Source organism: Ailuropoda melanoleuca, chromosome 5, assembly GCF_002007445.2.
Source record: "Ailuropoda melanoleuca isolate Jingjing chromosome 5, ASM200744v2, whole genome shotgun sequence".
In the NCBI taxonomy this organism is placed as follows: Eukaryota; Metazoa; Chordata; class Mammalia; order Carnivora; family Ursidae; genus Ailuropoda; species Ailuropoda melanoleuca.
This window is the reverse complement of record NC_048222.1, coordinates 19,308,073-19,317,821: the sequence shown is the minus strand read 5'-3', so window position 1 is coordinate 19,317,821 and position 9,749 is coordinate 19,308,073. Positions and strand designations below refer to the sequence as shown.

The 9,749-nt window shown below is 45.5% G+C and overlaps 1 long non-coding RNA gene across 1 annotated transcript; it reads right to left on the bottom strand.

The window, feature by feature from the left end:
* Positions 1 to 239: 239 nt before the first annotated feature.
* On the bottom strand, positions 240 to 9,272 carry LOC117802292. The gene is made up of 4 exons (XR_004625390.1): positions 9,184 to 9,272; positions 4,841 to 5,068; positions 3,535 to 3,685; positions 240 to 2,305 (listed from the first exon to the last, which is right to left on the bottom strand). It is a non-coding gene; the product is annotated as an uncharacterized LOC117802292 (long non-coding RNA).
* Positions 9,273 to 9,749: the final 477 nt, after the last annotated feature.

The window sequence follows — 9,749 nt, the reverse complement described above, 5'->3', positions numbered from 1 at the left end:
AATATATATCAAGGCCACCCCCACCCCCAAGGTATAGATCTCATTTATTCTTTTTATTAGTTTCACGATATGCCATAGTTTGAATGCATATTCCTTTATGATGAGATATGTGGTGTTTCTTTCCCTACCCCGCCACCTCAAATAAAGCTGAAATAATCCTTGTACCTATAGTCCCACATCCTGGTGCTTTCCTTTTGTAAACTTTATTTAGCTCAGATTCCTAGAAATAGGATTAGTGGTTCAGTCAAAGGCTATAAACATCATTTATTTTATAGATATTTCCAAAAAACTTTGGTAAACATTTACAGCAATGCATACCCCCAAGGGCAATGCATAAGATGCCCATTTCACCAACCTCCCAGCTCTACGTGTTACAGATTGTTTCAAACTTTGTGAATTGGACAGGTAAAAACTAACATGTGGGTTAATTTTGCTTTTGTCTTTCTGACTAAAGTGAGGGTCAGCCTGTTCTCATACACGGTGGCCATTTTTATTTCCTCTTTTATAAATCACCTATTTACACCCAATATCCTTTGCCCATTTTTCTTTTGGGATGTTAGCTTTCTCACATCAAATTGTAAGCACTTGTCAAGTAAACTCCTGTGGCAGTAAACATTATCCATTTTTTCTCCTGTCATCTATCAATGGTATGTAAGGTATTTTCATGCAGATATTTCTAAATTTTTGTAGTCAAATCTCTATTTGTTTTTCTTTTTTTTAATGATTTCTGGGCTTCCTATCTTATTTAAAAAGGAATCCCTACCCATCCTCCTGAATTTTGGTGTACTATTTTTATTGTCATGTGCTTCTGCCCTCACTTTGTAACAGAGAACTTACAGGAAACATTCTCATATTTCTAATTCAGGAAATAAAGGAGCTCTCAGAAAGGGGAGAGTCCCCATATTCTGTAACCTAGGTCTTTCTTTCTGCTTCTGCTTACCATTACGGCTTTAAAATGTCCTGTCTTCCAACAACCTCTTAAAACGCAAGCAACCGTGCAGAAATAACATCTCAAGGCCTTGTCAGCAAATCAGGCTGGAGTTTGTTAGAGCTTTCCAAGGACAGACATCTTGTGGAAAAGAAAATGCCAAAAACAAAGAGGAGAAGAAAGGGGGAGGTGTAAGGGTTCCATTCACTCATACTTTGATCCAAACAACAGAAATAAATAGAGTGTCTCCTCTGCATAGGGCATGGTAGGAGGGCCTGTGAAGGTTTGGGACTCAAGGACCAGCATGATCCCCATGCTCCAAGGTTTCTTGTTTTAAAAGGGGAAATAAAGCCCATACAGAAGCACTACACTTTAAGGCAGAATATACAGGTCTCGACATAGGGCACAGAAGGACGGAGACCACTTCCGGCTGGAGCTGGCCCTGCCAAGAACAGGGGTGCATGGGCGAGTGCCCGACTCCATTTGATCTTGCAAATCATCTGGGATGGTATTAAAAATGATTGAATTTAACAGATTTATTATACTCAGTGGGTGCCACCCCAAACCTATGGAATCCAAATCCCCCAGTACTTTTGATGACATGCCAGTTGGGAAAGTTTTACTTCCGGCTAAATCTTCACCAAAAGAAAGTATGATGATATTTGTAGGATTCCTTAGAAATGATATATGTGCCACCACTTCCCAGGCGTCTTTTCAATGACAACAACACAGCTAGTCTGTAGCAGAGATCTGGCCGGAGATCCTCAGGAGGTCATCCAGTCCTCCATTTTCATTGGCTTTGGGTGAAGTTAATTGGCTCTGCAGTGGGTCATGTGACCTGAGTTTAAGCCAATCAGCATATCATACGCCCCTTGGAGCTATGGTGGTTTGGGGACAGGCTCCTGGGTGGCAATCAGAGACCGTGAGACGCAACAAGACTGCCTGGGAATACCTAGCCAAAGGTCCTCACTTTTTTCTGCTGCATATGAACCCAGGAGCCCCTCCCCTTTAGAGCTGTTGGCAGTCATCTTGCAAGAGAAGAACACATAGGAAAGAAAAGAAAAGACAAGGCCTGGGTTGTAGCCCTTGAGGCTTGAATCAAGCCGCACCTGAAGCCACACCCAATCTACTCTGGGCTGCGGACTGACCCCAGCCAGCGTAATTCCTTTTTGGCTGAAGCCTGTTCAGGTCAGGTTTCTTGTCACTTGCAACTGAAAGAATTCTCACTGATAGGAGGTACAAAGTTCTCCCGAAAAGTAAGCTCCTTCGGATACAAGGAAATCAGGAACTCTTCCTTTTCTTCTAAGGAAGTTGTCCTCGTAAGTCAGATGCAGACCACTGGCAACATGAGTTAATTTGGGAAATTCTTTCAAAAGCCTACAGAAATGGCAAAGAAAATGGTTTCTTTGTTAGGCCCCAGACACACTCTCCTGCGGACATAATGATTCCATCTCCTCACTTCCTGGGGTGTGTTCTGATCTGACAGTGTGTTAAGATGGTACATTATAGGGGCGCCTGGGTGGCTTAGTCGTTAAATGTCTGCCTTCGGCTCAGGGCATTGATCCTGGCGTTCTGGGATCGAACCGCACATCAGGCTCCTTCATTGGAAGCCTGCCTCTTCCTCTCCCACTCCTCCTGCTTGTGTTCCCTCTCTCTCTGTCTCTATCACTGTCAAATAAATAAATAAAATCTTTAAAAAAAAAAAAAGAAAGAAAGAAAAAAGAAAGTGGTGGGAAAAAAATGGTACGTTATAAAAATCTTCCTTGCATTATCTAAACATAAAGAGTTCTACAAAAACCAGGAAGAATTGTGCTGGGTTGGGAACTGGGAAGGCTGGTCCTCCACGGCCCCTCCTAAGGGAACATGCTGCCGGTCTGTCACTGTATCTGATTGTTTAAGCAAACATCTGCCACACAGAGAATCTGCTAATAGGATAGAAGTTTGATTACTTTTCCCTTTGAGACTTCAAAGCACCAAACTGAGAAGGAACATTTTACATTTCCACGTCACAAGTGAGGAAAAGAGGAAGGAGAATGAGAAAAATAAGAGGGAGGGAAAAAAAAAACCCTCCAACATAAGGGTCTTGGGAATCATTTCCTGTGTTCCAGTTTCTGACAGAGAGAGACCCTTCCTCTATGTGCAGACCACCCTCAAAGAGAGTTCACATAATACGTAGGTGCAGATAAGCATGTTAATCTATGAAAAAGTCTTCTATCAAAACGACTTTCACATTTGTGTTTTAATTTTAGGATTAAGAAGGTTGATGCTTTATAATTCTGGAAAACTCACCTGCCCAGACTTGGTACTTTCTGACACATAACCTGAGACAAGCCCGCACTGTGTTACTGTCTGGACTCTGAAGAATATTTTGAAAGCCCTTAAAGTAGAATCTAAATTCTAAGAAAATTACCAGGGAATGTTTATTATCCTCAGACTGATAGTCAATAGCAAATTTCCCTTAAAGCTCTTTGTAACAACGCGTTGTTATCTCCTGACATCCTGAAGGGCTCCTACAAGGACCAGCAAGTATCACTGGGGGTCAGTCACTGACACCCTATGGAACCTTTGGGATGGAGAATCATACTGAACGTTTCAAAAGACTCTACCTCTTCCAGGGGAGCAGGGAAGAAAGGAATTGACATCAGAACCAGAATCTACTGAGAAATTCTGTAAACTCCAAATGTGATCTTGTGTCCATGGATTCATTCATTCACCAAAAATTCGAGTTCCTCCTGGGCACCTGCCACAGTCTAGGCCCTGAAAAGAGAGCAGAGAACAGGCCAGTTAAGTTTCTGCCTCCAGGGAACTTCTACATTCTAGAAGAGACTGACAGAAACAAGTGAAGAAAGATATGTAATATGCTAGCATAGAATATAACTTCAGACAATGATAAACGCTACCGAGAAACTAAAGCCAGTGGGAGATTGGGATGACGGAGGGTGGTGTGCTTGTACTGGACAGAGGAAACAGAGGAGAAGGAAGGCGCAAACCTGGGGGGGGTTGGGAAAGAGCATCCCAAGGGGAGGAAGGGGCAAAAGCCTGTGGCAGGAACAGGCTTGGAGGCTGGTGGAATACCTGTTTGGAGGGAGGTGAAAGCAGGAAGCATACAGAGCCTTACAGGGCACAGAAAGGAGTATGGATTCTATTCTAACCATGACTGGAAGCCACTGAAGGACGTGAGACAGGGAAGTAAAGTCATCTGGGGAGCTGGTTGGCTCAGCCCCACTGGAGTGGAGTTACCTGGACTGGGGGTACTGGCTGTGGTCCTTGTTCTCAGCTGTCTTGTCAGCCCCCAGGAAAAGCCTGGGCCCAGTAGACCCTCAGTAAATAGTGGTTGAGGGAATCAATACAGTCCTGGCCTAAGATAGCTTACGATTTCCCAGGTGAGTCAAATACATGACTATGTTAGCTGTGACACCAAATGGGTGGCACCGGGCACAAGCGTTTGCTGGAGACGGGAGGTGGGGGTCTCAGAGGCAGAGCCCTGCAGAAAGGCCCAGCAGCTGGATGGTGCAGCCCTCTCCCCCGGGGCCCAGGGAATGGGCTGGCATGAGCGGGCGGGGAGAGCTGCTGCTCCGGTGGGAGGAGCAGCCAGGGGCACTCAGGCTGGCACATTTGCGTCCCCTGTATTAAAGGGTTGGGCACTCTGCCCTGCAGGGCCCGCCTAACGCTCCCTGGCTTCTTGCAGGGATGCTCAGAAATTCCTCCCGGTTCCCCTCTCTGCTGCCTGCGCTTAAGGCAGGGATGGGCCAATACCCTCCACACCCTTTGTCTATCCATCCGGAAGTACTGAGTCAACAGCCCTTTCCCAGAACCCACCTCAGTTTCTTCCCACACCTGCAGCTCCTGCCGTTCCCAGGAATGAGGTGGGGCCGGGCAAAGAGCAAGGTGAGTGTCAGGGTGAGGACTCACACAGTAGGATCTCCAGATGGGTGCCTCTCAGACTGACCATGCATGCAAACCTCCCCGAGGGCCTGTCCGCGCAGATCGCTGCGTCCTGAGCCCAGATGTTCTGATGGTGAAGGTCTGAGGTGCATGGAGAATTCTCGAGAGCTTCTCACGGGCTCCCAGGGATGCGGGTGCTGAGGTTTCCCGGCTCACTCTTTGAGGTGCACTGCTCCATAGGAAGCCAGGGTGAAGCTGGCAGGAAAGCGATAATAAATATAGCCCCGGTTTACTGAGTGCCAGACTCTGGGCTGAGGGCATTATGTGAATAATCTCTTTTAATCCTCACCCAGCCCTGTGAGTTGGCACTATTATGATGCCTATTTAACAGATGAGGCTTGGAAAGAGTAGAAAACTTTCCCAAGGTCTCATAAGCTTACAAGTGAGACTTGCACTCCACTGTCCAGCTCCAGTGCCCAAACTATTAAGAGAAATCTTAAGGGAATAAATGTTGATAGGCTGACTAGGACACGTTATAAATTGACAACTAGAGAAAAGGTCAAGAAGTAAAAAAAAAAATACACCTATACACCCAAGTGTTTCTCTGCAAAGGGAAAAGGGTGTATAGGCAGCTATTATTGGACCCGGTAGAGTCCCAGGAATGCCACAGCTTCTGGAACAATCAAGATTAAAAATAGCTGTGACAAAAGGGAAAAGAAAGTGTGACACACATTTCCCTTTCTCCTTTGTATTTCTCTAAAATGTCTATATTGAAGATTAAAATTGCGCCAGATTAAAATTTTTTTTTATTTCTGTTGTTCTCTCACCGCACCACACCCAAGGCTCCCAGTGGTATTCTGTGCAAAATACGTAGTAAGTAATTGGTCTAAACCCTATGTCTTTGTTTTTTATTTATGAAGTATAACAGGCAAGCACCTATTCTGAGTTAACTCGAATTACTACACAAACACAGAAGCTAACCAGGAGATATGTTGAAATACGATTGAAGACTTATGAAATGATTTGGTATGAACAGCCTTTCAGGGTTGGACAAGAAAAAAAATATGGCGAATAGCATTCTCCTAGTTGATTAGCATGCGCACTGAAGATGAAATTATTTTATGGAATGAAATGAAAACGAAAAGACTTTCTTTATTACCAATACCCCTCAAGTAAAAGCAACAATCTGGCATAAATCCTTCAGAAGGAAACTCAACGTTGGAGGAGATGCCAACTCAAACCCTTCTTTTCCAAGGAGCAAGTCCCTTGAACGTGAGGCAGTGTTAAAGCACTAGCTTGCATCCTCATGCCGAGTGCTGACTTCCTCGTTTTGGTGGATTTTAAATCAGACCCAAAAGATCATCTAATGCGGTTAAATAATCTGGTGTCTGGATTCATGACTCCAAAATGAGACCCAAGAGAGAATTAATTTTTCCCCTAGGTTGCCCGAACTCTTAGCTTGAGAATCCTCCAGACACCCATAAACGTAATCCTGTGCGCTTCTGCTAGTCATACCTTGCATAAACGCTCCGAGGGGTTATTTTACACGCAGGCTCTCAGTGGGGAGACAGCCTGGGAACTGATAGGCCATAATTCATGTTCCAATTCAGTCCTTGGAGGAGAAAAGGGGTCCTGGACGACAATAACTAGGCTATCTATATCGTTGTCTTAGTTTTACTTTTTTAACATGGTCCCTAAACCTAGTGAGCTCCCTGCTCGAAGGGGTTCTGAGATTATTATATTCAGGGAATTATATTTTTCTGATAAAATCTGAATGAGAAAACAATCGTCAGTCCTTGTTCTCCCAAGGCTGGGCGACTCGTGGGGTCCCCAGGTCTCCCATGTGCACAGACCCCACATTTTCCGAAGTGGTGGTTTTTCTCAGCCGTTTCTCTGAGCGGTGGAAGGAATGCTGATAGTCAGATGTCCTGCTTTTGGTGCAGGGCCTTTCCTCACATGCTCTTTTCCTTTCACCCTGGATTTTTTGACGGGACCCCATGCTGTGGACACCACCACCCCACACCTCTGTCTGAACCACTTTACACATATGTCCATTGTTACCTGAAGTTTTACCTTTTGGGGAAAAAACTTTCCAACAAAAAGCCCCAGAAAAATTCTTCAAGGCTCCCTTGTATATAGTATTTTGGGGTTTTTAAAAGATTTTATTTATTTATTTATTTATTTATTTATTAGAGAGTGAGAGAGCATGCACGAGGTGGGGGGAAGAGCAGGGGGGAGGAAGAGGGAGGGGGAAAGAGTCTCTATGCAGAGCTCGATCTCAGGACCCTGAGATCACGACCTGAGCTGAAACCAAGAGCCAGACGCTTAACTTGCTGAGTCACCCAGGCCGCCGATCTCATATATAGTATCTTGAATCTACGTACATAAAGAGTGTCTATCCTCAAGTTTCTACAGAAAGTTGGAGGTACAAAAGCATTCGGAGGGGCTAACCCAGCTCTGTCCAATGGCAACGCGACAGAAGTCATGTGGGTGATTTCAAAGTTTCTAGTAGCCACATTACAAGAAAAGTAAAAAAGAAGAAGAAGAAAAAGGACAGGTGAATTCATTTTAGTAATAGACCTTATTTAGCCCAATATAACCAAATAATCCATATTTAAGACATATGACCAGTATTTAAAATCGTTAATGAACTCTTTCACCTTCTCCGTCACGCTAAATCCCAGAAGCTAGTATGGACAGTGCATCTTGGTTTGGATGCTGCACGGTCTAAGTGTTCAAGAACCACATGTGGCCAGTGGCAGCTGGAGTGGACAGAGCCAGTCTAACTAATCAGACAACTATGAGGGTCTTTCAGGAACCTTGTTATTTAGCAGCTCAGGAACCCTGTTATTTAGCAGCTCTTTTAACATTTTGCTTCTTCAGATGTAGACCACCGGTTTCACGTCTCTCTGGATACCCTACCTGAAAGACACTCAATACAGTGAGGGAAGGAGGAAGGAAAGAAGGAAGGAAGGAAAGAAGGAAGGGAGGGAGGAAGGAAGGAATTTACTCCTTTAAATCATCCCATCTAAAAATATCATTTAAATATTAGAGCCTGCCAACAATGACATGTAATTCTTTTGAAATCCAAAAATAAGCCTTTTTTTTTTAAGTGTTAAAAAACGTATACAGGTTTAATTTGGCAGAAACTTCCATGTAGCTTTGGTACTGTGGGAACTCACTGAAAGCCAATGCTGTCAATGTGTCATACTTTGACTTCAAAAGTAAATGTGTCACTAAGTGCCCACATCCAGCCAAAGCCAAGTTGCTCAGTAATGCTGGGGACAGAGGCCCAAAGCTCACCAGGCCTTAAACCAGCCCCGCTCCTGTGAGAGGGAGAAGGATGAGGGGGGTGCTGGTGGGGGAGCAGGAAGGGATTCCTTCGCAGCCCCTGCCTGCTGCCACGCACACCTACAGTTCTAGAACGCTTGGCCTCCTCATGGCACCTGCCTGAGGTCAGGGCTGGCCTCTGGCCCAGTGCCTCCCCCAGTGTTGCCGTCAGCTGGGGTCCCACTGCTGACTCCAAGGAACCCTGAGGCCACAGCCTGAGCACCTCTCCTTGAGAAGCATGAGAGCTCCGTGGGGATGGAGGGTCTTCCCTTCCTTCTAGCTCCACCTGGGCTCCCAGCTCTCAACCCGCAGGACCACCTCCTCAGCACAGGCCCTGTTTTAATTATCAGCTCAAAGCCTTGTGTGATGGTTCTCCAGCTGATGCTGTGCTGGTGAGGCCTTCCAGACTTCCTTCCTTCCTTCCTTCCTTCCTTCCTTCCTTCCTCCCTTCCTTCCTTCCTCCTCTCTCCCTCCCTCCCTCCCTTCTTTCTCCCGTCCGTCCATCCTTCCTTCCTTCCATCCTTCTTATCCTTTTTTTCTTTCCTTCGTTTTCTTTCTTTGCTTACGACTACAATATCCGGATCCTGTCCTAACGGTCGAGCTAGGCGACTGCCCCAGCAAACGCGTTTCCTACCTCAGTTCTGACTCATGCTCATTACATTGTCCTTTGAACGAGGCCTTGGTTACCTGCTGTCTCGGTCACTAAAAACAATCCCAATCCTCTGTCATTGGGGCAGCTCAACACCGCCTCTCTAAAATTAACTCTTTTTTTTTTTTTAAAGATTGATTGATTTATTTATTTGACAGAGAGAGAGAGACAGCCAGCGAGAGAGGGAACACAAGCGGGGGGAGTGGGAAAGGAAGAAGCAGGCTCACAGCAGAGGAGCCTGATGTGGGGCTCAATCCCACAATGCCGGGATCATGCCCTGAGCCAAAGGCAGACGCTTAACCGCTGTGCCACCCAAGCGCCCCTCTAAAATTAACTCTTAGGAGTGTGAAGTTTTCAGAGTTTCCCCCAACCACCCAAACTTAAGACGAACCTAGAAGTCCAGCTCCCACGTTCATTCATTCCAAACTGCCTCAGGGAGCTTCCAGTGGGGAAACGGTGCTGGAGACATTCACAAGTACTTCAAAATGCTGCAAGATAAAGGCCAAGATGGAGGAAATTTTCACTGACCTCTGCTACCCAGCTCAGGGAGCAGTAAGGATGGTAAATTTTGAGACCGTTCACTCATTCATTCAGCACTTATGTGCCAGACAACCAGCAAGAGAAATGAGTAAAACATCATAGGAGTCGCATAGCAATGAGGGCCACGCAGGGACTTCATGGGGTATGAATTTGTTATCTGAAGGTACTCTCTCAGGGTAAAAGCTCGAAAGATATCTTTATCACGATATTAATTACAAAATAGAGTTTGAGCAAATGGAACCTGCCTGCAGAAGTGCTGCCACCTTGGGGGTGTGTGCAGGCAAAGAAAGGCAGCTTGGACAGAATTCTCTAAAGTCAGCCTCAGTTTTCTCATCTGTGAAATGGGGGGAGGGAGAGGGCTCCGACTGAATCTTTTCAATCTTCTAAGAAGCAGACACTGAGAGAGGGTTGGGAATG